General features: G+C 43.4%; 1 protein-coding gene across 1 annotated transcript in view; it reads right to left on the minus strand.

Annotated features, from left to right (window-relative positions):
• FAM219A (family with sequence similarity 219 member A) overlaps positions 1-11,482 on the minus strand; it is a 101,978-nt gene extending 90,496 nt beyond the window's left edge. Inside the window, exon 1 of the mRNA XM_035902719.1 lies at positions 11,432-11,482. The gene's annotated coding sequence lies outside the window, so the exon portion shown is untranslated. The remainder of the gene's footprint in view (positions 1-11,431) is intronic.
• Positions 11,483-11,492: the final 10 nt, after the last annotated feature.

Below are 11,492 nucleotides of genomic sequence, written 5' to 3' on the forward strand. Positions count from 1 at the left end.
CTGTCTGCCGTGGGAGGGACCCCAGGCTGGAGCAGGGAGGGGTGTGAGGAGTCCTCCCCTGAGGAGGAAGGAGCAGCAGAGACAGCGTGTGGTAAACTGACCCCAACCCCATTCCCCATCCCCCTGAGCCACTGGGGAGGAGAAGGGAGAGAAAATTGGGAGTGAAGTTGAGCCTGGGAAGAATAGAGTAGGAGGAAGGTGTTTTAAGATTTAGTTTTTATTTCTCATTACCCTACTCTGATTTGATTCATAATAAATTGAACTAATTTCCTCAAGTCAAGTCTGTTTTGCCTGTGATGATAATTGGTGAATGATCTCTCCTTGTCCTTATCTCAACCCACAAGCTTTTCATTATATTTTCTCTCCCCTGCCCAGCCAAGGAGGGGGAGTGATAGAGCAGCTTTGGTGGGCACCTGGCATCCAGCCAGGGTCAACCTGCCACAACACCAAATCATAAGACAGATGAGGAAGTTAAGTAAGCCAGCAAACATACACCTCTCATGCCAGTAAAAGCACCTCATGCCTCTCTAGCCAGGTGCTATGGTATTAGCCACCAGCTCCTCAAATCAGCACAGCTATATAGGCATATAGTACTAAATACTGCTTTAAGGGTTTAATCGTTTGGACAAGCAAGGGAAAACTTTGGCATTACTAGAGTCTATGCCATGGACTACTAGTTTCCAGATCAGAGCTGAAAAGAAAGCTGGTGTCTTGGCAACGCACACACACTTTCTTCATCTCATACCCAGACTGAACAGCAAGCAGAGTCCCAGCCACTGAAGAAGAGGTTAAGTGTGCACCTAATTCATGCATCTCCATTTGTCAAATCGAGCACAGCCTATGGCCTCAAAGCAAGCAGTAAGCACTGCAAACTTCATGCCTCTGAAAGTCAATACACAAGTACATCTAGATTTAATGTGTGCTACCAGTTAACCTCATGGGACAAGCTTCTTTTGCTGAAGAAGTTTTCCCCCCATACTTAGAGATTAATCTTTAAGAATTCAATGTTGCAAATACAGAACCTTAGAGTTAATAAAAGCTATTATCTGACATTTCCTACTGCAGCACGAGGAAACTTTTTTCTGCAGAAAGCATGGATTATAAATTCTACGTAGCTACATAATCCAAACGAAGCATTCTCCCATAACCAGATAATCTCTTTATAAAAATTCTTACACACACAGCATGGATCATCTCAGTTATTTTCACAATCACTTTGCTCTAATTTTGCAAGAGGTACAATAAATTCTTTTCACAGAGAAGTGCTTTTGTGATATGCTACTGCAAGTACATCCACCAAAGGGTTTGGCTCTGCTGGAACAGATGAAGACAAGGAGTAGCATGTCTTTTTAATTCATCAGCACATGAATCGCTAGTGCTTTGCAGAATTCTAGACTGTATCTTCAGGCTTTGCATTAACATCCCAAAGTGGCAATTCCTGCCACTTAAACCTCAGTACAGTTGTGTCACAGCATGTTTCAAGAAGAGCTGGACTTCCTCTAACTCCTTCATCATACCCATTCCCCTTAATTCTAGCGCTGTGATCAAAACTGGAATCTAAATCCAACTTCTGACACACACATTTACAGAAATGGAATCACTAGCTAGCAGTTTCTCCTAGGCTTATCAACTGCCAACACCATGTGAAGTGCAGCTTTTACATGCTCCAGTGGGCTAGGTGACCTCCATTTTCAAAGCCTGTGAACATACTGTTCCTATAACTACTCTCAGGACTGCTATTCACAATATTTTTTCTTATATAAAGGCAAATTAAGATTAGAGATCTAGACAGACCCGCAGACCCAAAAGAGGTTGGCAGAGGAAGAAAGGAATGGTTAAGTCTTTCCCTGGACTACAACACAATTTTGCTGCAAGATTCTTTGAAGTTTAAGCTTAGGAAAAAAAGCTTTTCCTGCTGCTTCCATGTTGCATGGATCCTGTGAAAGCCCTTTTACACATTCCCATTCCTATCCCATACACACACACACCCACCCCACCCTCAAGGGATATTGTGCTCAGCTTTCTCTTACTCCACATGTATTCCACAGCTGGAAGCTATGAGAACCAAGGTTCAGGTACTGCGCATTCCCATGTGCTTTCAAAATAAATCTGCATTTGCAACCATTAGGGCTTGATGCTACAACTAAAAAGACACTATAGACTCCCTAATCCAAACTACACAAGCCAAATGTGGAAGGGTGAACCTTCACTACTGTGTCCCATCAGTGTGATTGCCCCTTTCCATGCCTCAGCTGACAAAGGACTGCCTGCAGAATGTCTATGTGGTGTTCAAATGGAGGGTCTGCTCCAGCCAGAGACCATGTATTTTCCATTTGCATCACATGCAAGTGGTTGGGAAAAAAAATCATGCTTTCATACAAAGGAGGGTATTATTTTTAGAAGCATCAGTCACAAGATCCTGCCAGACAAAAGGTTTACAATGCCATCTCTGACCAGGAACACTCCTATTTGTTTTTTCTTTTCAATTAACAACATGCACCCCATGAAACGCAGACCTCTCTCCCTCCCTCTTTCATTTCTCAGGTCAGTCTCCTCAGACAGCTCCTTGGATGCTCATGTTCTGCAGACTTCAGAAATTTTGAATTTTGTCTTCTTCTACACCTCAAGCTACTTGCAACAACAGACCACAAAACAAGTTTCAGACTAAAAATTAAGCCCCACACATTGAGTCACTACCAACGAGAATAAGCCCCATGAGTATTAAAATAGTAAGTACATTCCTCTACTGCATTAACCACTGCAGGAGAAAGCCTTTATACTCAGAGATACCTAACCATGGCCACAAACATTAGGATTTGACTTACAGGACTGCTCTACTAATACAGAATTCAAGTACTTTCTGAGTAAATGAGCATCACCACTATGGTTCCTGTGCATTTTATTTATTTGACAGTCTCTCAATATAAAGAACACTTTGAAGATCAGACTGGGTTTACCGGACGCTGGTACCTCTCTTAGTGACACATGTATATATATATATATTTTTTTAAGATATGGTGACCTTAAAGAACATATCACACCACTGCAGAGCAAGACAGCAATAATTATTTCAGTTAGGAACTCAGCTAGCAATTCAGCGGAACCAAGAGGCTGAGCAAAAGTGGATTTGAATCCCTTTATCTCCTCATGTCTAACAGATATTAGACCTGAGTGCTCTGACATGCTCTAAGAAGTTGCTTTCCCAGAACTAGCCTTGCTCAAAATATGGGAAGTCTCATCTGCTTCCCTTGCCTTACCATTAGCCTGCTGTAAGGCTGGCACATCAGCCAGAGTCAAGCCAACACAGTTCACTGTCTGGGGACATGGATTTAAGCAACACTCACAAAAGAGCTTAGGCAAGCATATACGAATCTCTTCCAATTTTACAAACATGGGTCTAACCAACAAGTCCTTTTAAATTAACAACAATTGCAATACACTGCCAGTGTGCTCTTCTTGCAAGGACTGCTGTACTTTCTCGCTTTGAGGGACAAAAAGGAAGCCACAGCACCTCGGGTCTAAAAATCACACAGGTGCACACAGAAACCTGAAAAATCTCAAGTTACCTTAGACAACCGTGCATAGGAGTGAAATGAGGAACTGAAGACAAAAAATAATTGCATTTAAGGAAGCTAAAGATACATGGTCCACCAGGAAAAAAGATCTTCTACTGGCCAACTGCAAGAGATCTGTTTGAATGCAAGAAGAGGCCACCACCAAAGCAGGCTCTCTCACCCCAGCTCAAAAGCTCTTCCAACACCTGTGGCAAGCCTACTGAACAGACACCACATTATGCCCAAAACTCATGGGCGAACAGGGGAGGAAACAAGAATTAGGTCAGCATAAGCATCTCTGACATTGAGACAGGAGCCAAGATTTGTTTTCACCTGGTGCTACATACAAACAAAAACCTGAAACAAGACATAACTTAAATAAACAGTTTATTTGAATATGGGTGTACTAAATCACTAACCTACATTCCCACACAATCAGTAAAACACAAAAGACAGAAATTATGATCATTAGAATACCGCTGCTGTGCGTGCCTTAGGAAGAGAGACTGTCTACAGGATTTATTAGACTGAATGCTGCAGAGCCCCATGGTCAGCTGCTCATATTAATGGATCTTAGTTAAGGAAGGACACTGAAAAGAAAAACAGTCAGACAAGCTGGAGGCAAGACATTGTACCACTCCCAAGGAGGAACAATTCATGTCTGATAGTCCTGGACACTGAAAGAAACAGAAGCTCAACAGAAGAGCTCCAATACAGTCTATTCTGGAAGCAAGCTCTGGGAAGCGTGTGGGGGAAAAGACTGCAGACCAATGAGGTTAGTGCTACCTGGATCAGTACAGCACGCAGAGGCTAAACAATGTGCTGTAGCAGGCAGATGGTGCTGGGTTACAGGAGTTACCTGGTTATTTGACAGCCTGACCTATACTACGGCTTTGTTGACATGTTTTCTCCACTACTCCAGACAGACAACTTTCAACAGCTGTAATAAAACTGCAGCTATGTGTAGGACTTGCTAAGCTCAGGAAGAATTTAAATATGTTCTAGCAAAATAACTTGTTCACAGGCAGAGGCTGCATCTCCACTAGACAGCTTGCCAGTACAGCTGAAATAGCTTTTTAAGACATAGCAAATAATACTCTCCCTTTCCCCTTCTGTATAGGAAATAAGGTCTTACCCCTCTCTAAAGAACCAATGCTCTTCTCAACAAAAGCAGTGTGTGCTACCTTCAGATTTACTACTGAAAATAACAAACTTTTCTCAGTCTACAACTGAGACGACTTTGAGACTCACCTAGTAAAAGCAGTTGGGATGCAGCCGGTATAATCTGTGTGTATTTAAAAGAGCATTTCTTTGCAAAGAAGTTTCTCAAAGCAATAAGCCTCACTATCTCATGAATCAGTGATGTCTGTGTCCAAAAGCCTAGTAGATTCCCTAACAGGTACTCTTCAAAATGAAGAAAATTTCCACCTACAATTTCATTCACTCCAACTCACTATCCTCAGAGTCAAACCAGTGAAGCAAACGCTTGCTTTCTATTGCATACCACAAAACGGACACCGATCCTTTGTACAAGATTACACTTCAAACATCAGAAAGGATAACCATCAGGGGGACTACGCAGGGTTCAAGCTGGTACTGATGGATTTACTAGTTGCAAGGCGCTGGATCACTACGATGCCAATGTTACAGTGACAGATAGAGGATAACCTCAGAGGGACCTTATATTCAAAATGGCACAAGACTTCACTGAAGATGCATGGCGTGTGCGAGTGTGAGGGGAAAGCGTAGCCACATTTCTACTGATTGTCTGTGGACAGTGATAGATAGTTGATCTGCAGAGAAGCTGAAAGACAACTACTCCAGCCTATGTCTTAAAACGCCTGAAGAAACAGGCACACCACCGCAACTGACTGACTCCCAGCGCTGCCATTAGCCAGCTCCACTCTTAGCCCCCAACGCACAGATCAAACCAGTGATGGGGTCTCCTCCTCTATTCTTACCAAGTTCACTCTTCAATTTCACAACAAGGAAAATGTAATTCCAGAGAGGCCACACACACTCTTACAGCCCCATTGGTAAGCTGAGGGCTTTCCTTGAATGAAGGCTTGCAGAAGTAAAGGTATGCATTGTTCTCTTCTCTCCCTGGCATTTTGCTCATCTTGTTTGACTTTTTACAGACCTGCCACTACCTACTGGCAGGGGGGGGACAAGTACACAGCTATATCAGTAGCAGGAATTGCTGCCTGAGAAGATATTAATATCAGGCTACAGATAGCAAGCTCTTGGGAGTTATGGAAGAATCTCAAGAGTGGATTGTGCAGGTTTAATTCTTCGCAGAGTTCAGTGCCCCTTTTTAAACGTCTTTCTTCACTCAAGACAACATTTCCAAACATGACTGACAGAGCAACCATAAGTCAGAGCTTGTACAAAGAAGTGGAGAAGAAGAAACAGTGTGCCTGCAGAGACAGTGCCAGACAGCACATGCTCCTGTGTCCTGACAGGTCATCCTCTAGCTATGGCAGCCCCATCCCTCACTGCAGCCATTCGGGAGCCTGTGCTGGATCATTGCTGGGGTTTCAGCCTGGCCTGGGGGTGGTAACAAAGATGCTCCTGTACCTCTACACCAAAGGCCTGATACAGGACAGACAGGGGACAGGACAGAATGCCAACGAACTGAAGTATTCAGGGAGGTAATCTTCGGATTAATGCTATAGACAACACTACAGCACATCAAAACAGGCTGTATAACTAAAAGCAGCACTACCTGAAATAGTTCCAATTTCAGAACCCATAGTACTGCAACATTACAAATCTCATGTACTGTAAGCATTTACAAAACATACAGCTGTGTAACCCCAGGGCTACATTACACTGAATATACGTACGGATGACATTTTCATTTTAGAAGCTTTTTGCTTCTAGAAAGATGAGTTTCTTGCATATCTGCGCTAGAGACCTAATGTTACATTAATGCACTATTTCTAAGGCCTACAGGTATAACCTTTCTTTTTGCTTCTTAGTTACTTTGAGTTTTCTATTTTTAGGTTTTTCCCCATTTTAGGGATGCATCCAACAAAGCAAAAACATCTTAACACACAGCACAACTTTCCTAGGATGACATAGTCAATAGTTTCCAAAAATAAAGAAGGTAGATTTTATAAGCATGCTGAGCACTCATACTGTCCACTGACTAAAATCATAGTTCATTTTTAAAAAACTGAGTATCCAGTAGATAATATAACTTTTTCTTTTAGTCTATTTTTTTTTCTTTTCTGTTTTTCTCTTCTCATGTTCAAAAAAAAGCTGTATCAAAATGCATCTTCCGTATCTTCGAAGTTTCTGGAAATTTTACACCTCCAGGATCAGCACAGAATTGGCATCTCAGGTAAAAAGCCAACAGCATCACTGCAGGATGTGGCTAAGCAAAATCCTTAGGTTGGCTATTCTCATTACAACTGGAGCTTCCAGCCTGAGGTCCCACAGCCTGGCAAACATCCTCAAGGAACCAGCCTGGCCACAATGCTTCATAACAAGATATAAGAACCATCAGTCCAGTTTCTCTGGGAAGAGCTCCCGTTTTTCACATAGGCCGAGAACTGGGAAACTGAAAAGATGGTTCTACATATAATTACAGGCTCCCCCATTCCTATTTCAAAGACTACTTTAATTCCTCCTCTTTGCGACATCCTCACTGCACAAGTGTCCCTTCATCTCTCTCTGCCTTTAATATCTACCTCTGTAATGAGAATCTTATGTTAGGAAACCTTCCTGACAAAAAGAATTAGAGAAAACAAACCAACACCAATCATCACAACAATACACCACCAGCAACAGACTGGGAAAAACTGTCTAGTTGGAAGTTAACACATCAAATACCCCACCAGACAAAATAGCTACCTCCCAAGTATAGGTGTCCCAGAAAGAATTAATTTCAGGCCTCATCACACCATGCATCCCTACAATGCTGAGAATTGACTTTATCCGATGCTAACGCACTACCCAGCAGCTAATAAAGACAGACCTTTTTGTGAGTGCACAAGGATCGTGACAAGATCAGTCGTAGATCAAAATAGAAACTAAGCAGAACAGAATTTCCATAGATGAGCTTGCATCATGTTGATAGGGAAGACAAAATACTAAGCATTAGGAGTAAACAAAACCCCTTGTAAATTAGTTTATATTAATTTGAAGAAGTGGGTATTTTTGTGATGGATGCCAAGAGCCACCAATATTCAAGATAGGAAACACGGATCAGAACAGACCATCCCATTTTCATGGAAAGGCACCACATGAATGTGACCAAGTGCCAGTTACCAGCCTTTCTTCCCTTCCGCAACGAACACATACACAATTATGCCACAATATCAAAATATGCAGAGCAATGTGTCTCACAAAGATGTGAAACACTGGGCCTCATCCCATCCTACAACCTGATGTTTAACCAGAGTCTGTATGCCATCCTGTCCATCTGCCCACAGCAACTCCCTCTCATTAAGTCCTGCACTGAACATCTCTTAGGTCTGCACTAGTACACAGCAGTTCTCATAACACATATTTGTAGAGGTCAAGCAGAGTCAAGACAGCTTGCTTGACTCTGCAATGCTTACGCAAAGATAAGCTGGAAAGAGGAGGAAATGATCACCCACCTTCTTAACTTCACATCACTGCATCTGATGCAAAAGGAAGTCACATATGACAGAGCTGGCCAATGTGCAGCCTGCAGAGCAAATGCTTCTTGGCTCTGGAACACAGCCCCTGTCCAACTTGTCATTAGCACAGAGAAACTTGCAGCAACCAGAGATGCTGGTAGGCTTTGTCCACACAGCTCTAGTCTGCACCAATTTGGTGCTGCCCTTAGCCTTGCAATGAGATGCCAGTGCAGCTCTTGGCTAGACAAGGCCGTCAAAGAGAGAACATTCCCCCACCAGACACATTTGAGCTTTAAAGAAGCTACTTTTGCAAAAAGCTGTGGACATGTCAGGCTCTCTGTCCCTGCTCAGTAAATACAACACTGGTTATTGTCAGGATTTATACTCAGTGGACACCAGACATTAATGCACTCTCACCCCTGACAGACGGCTGATCAATAGTGCCTGTATCAGTGGCAGGTTTGGAGGCTGAGGGTCTCAGAAAGGCTTCAAGACTACTTTCTAAGAATGGCTTCCCTTTGGCATGTAACAGCTGTACCTATCTCTTAATTGTGAAGATTAGCAGATCAGCAGGCCTGCCTGTCAGGTGGTTTCTAGGCAGATCACCAGTGGTTATCCTGGAGTTTTGCACAAAGACATCAAAAGCTAATGTGACACTTTATCTATGCAGACGAACAAGAGGTATTAAAAAGCATGCATGCTGGTCAACAATGCAAAGTTTTTAAGGATTTTGAGCAAACCCTAGCTTCACAAACCTCACTTCAGGACCCTTCTCACACTGCTGGGCACTGGCCAGGCTCAGAGGGAACAGTGCTCTCTTAGGACACCCTCCAGCCTGAACAGGATGAAAAACCATTTTATATAGTGTATGCACTTCAAATCAAGAAAGGGACCATCTCTCCTCTATTTGCTTTCAGCAGGGGATCATGTTTCAAAACACTTTTTTTTTATAGCTTCAGTGAAAGTTCACAATGACTCTTAGGTCCCACCTAGAAAACAAACTTCTATTTCAGCCTTTTGGATGTGTAAAAGACTGCCAGTCTTATCTCTCCTTGAGATCACATGGAACTGAAAGCTTTTGCACTGGGAAGAAGAAACAAGAAGTCCTGAGATGCTAAGGTTATTCTCTACTTTAAAGTATAGGATTGGAAGGGAGAAGGAAGGGGCAAATGGTAACTGCATTAGAACAAAGTGGCAGTATTGAGCAGAACCATGTCACCCAAGCAAATTAGTATGATAAACCCCAGCCGTCTTCTGAACTGCAAGGATTCTTGCAAGCATCCAGTCCCTACTCACAACGTACAGACCAGGAGCTACAACGCAGAGGAAGCCACAGGAAATGCTGCACCAGATTTGTTCTGTCCCGCTTCTGAGCCCAATGCCAGCATTTCCAGGCACGTGGAAGAACCCTACACACCCAGTCACAGCAACAGCCCCTCACACACACAAGGTTTCACCACGAGCTCCACTGAAACCCTGAAGCACATGTTCAGACTAGTCTTTTCATGAAGGTGTTAAAGCCCTTTATGAAAATTTCCTAATTCTTGGCTGCTGAAGAAGGGAAGGAAACCTGCTTCCTAAGCTTACTATCGCTGCTGCACAATATACCATCCTATCCTGAGACAGCAGGGTTGGACTGGACGATCTCTTCAGGTTCTGCTCACTGTGTCCATGCAAACGAGCATGCATGTGCTGATTCCACTCCTCCACTATTATCATGGCATTTCTAGAAAATACTTAGGAGTATTTTTTGTCTGCCAACAGCTTTTCCAAACTTGCTAATCTCACTGCTATGCCCACTGCCCTCAACAACATGAATAAAGAGGGACAGCCTTGTCACATCTGTTGCCTCTCCTTGATAAAAGCACACACAAGTAAGGCATGCAACAAGTCCAAGTCAGCTTGTACGGACAGTTTTCTTCTCCACCACAAACATTAGAAGCTAAAGAGCCAAACAGAAACAAAACCCAAGCTAAAAATATTTTCACAATTTGTCAACACTCTCACCATAAGAAAAGTGCTTTTCTTGCCACTGAAGGATAATTTCAGTTTATAAACCTTCACAGAGAATCCTTCCGTTCACAAGACAATTATTGTGTTCTCAAGTTTTTACAAACACTAGCTGCAACAAGAAGCCAAGGATTGGTACATCAACTCCAAATAATGTAAAGTTTGATATACTGGAAATCTCAGTAGTATCTTCAGTGCTAACATGAACCTGCCAATAACCTAACCTCAGCTACTGCCAAAAGGATCTGTGCAAGTATTTAATCAAAGTTCTTTCCACCTCTCCAAACATTTCATATCCCCGCCTCACACAATCAGATGCTGAGATGGAATTTGCTTACTCCAGGTGCCAAAGGGAATCAACATCTTGAGCGAGTCAGCCCGTTATCCAGCTTTCCCTTTAATGCTAAGATGATCTGTATTTCAACAGGTCCCAGGTGACACATAACAACACACCTTCAAGCAGAGAACAAGGCAGACAGGAGTAAGGGGAGAGGAACACGCAAGGGAACCTCTCCCAGATGGGAAAAAGAAATGGACAAACACATTCAAGCATTCTGTGGCATGCAGCTGGGGCACAACACACACACAAGCATCACAGCAAAACAGCTACATGCTCATAAGACGTTCTGGACTCTTGGTGATGATGTAGCATCTCCTGTGGCTGCCAGCCAGCTAGCCTTCCTTCTTCAGTGTCATTTCAGGAGCTACCAAAAGCCTGGGACCACTCTACCAGCCCATTTACGTAGCTGCAAAGTCCCACATCCTTCTCTGCAAACATTCCCCAGGGTACCATGTAGTAGTGTAACCATTATGTCAACCTCCTCAGAGCTCATTGAGTGTAATTGTGTCTATGAAGTAAAAAAACATCCTGAAATGAAAAAACATGCCTTGGCATGGGGAGAGGAAAAAAAAAAGCCAACAAACCCCCCAACAACCAAACCCTCACACTTTTTTTACGTAAAAAATTTTATGTGAGCAAAACTAATTTGACAGATGTTCCTTTGCAAAACACCTGGACTTTCGACACGATGAGCATCTAACAGCAGCTTTGCACGGAGCGCGATGGCTATAAAACCAGCAGTGGAGAACGTCCTGCAGCTTCACCCCACCGCTCGCACCAGACTCGGTATTCCACGCAGCTGTCCCATCCCAGGGGAGCACCGCTCCCCGCAGCTCCCAGACAGGACTGCGCACAAACACCGCCTAATTCTTCCCTCAGACCTCGCGCATTTTGTAAGAAGTCAACTAGGGCCCCACCAGTCCTCCGTGCCTCCAGCCTCCCAGGGGCTCTGCCTGCCTGCCCTTCCACGGCCGGGTT

This window comes from Egretta garzetta, unplaced genomic scaffold (genome assembly GCF_000687185.1).
Source record: "Egretta garzetta isolate BGI_Z169 unplaced genomic scaffold, ASM68718v1 scaffold59, whole genome shotgun sequence".
Taxonomy (NCBI): Eukaryota; Metazoa; Chordata; class Aves; order Pelecaniformes; family Ardeidae; genus Egretta; species Egretta garzetta.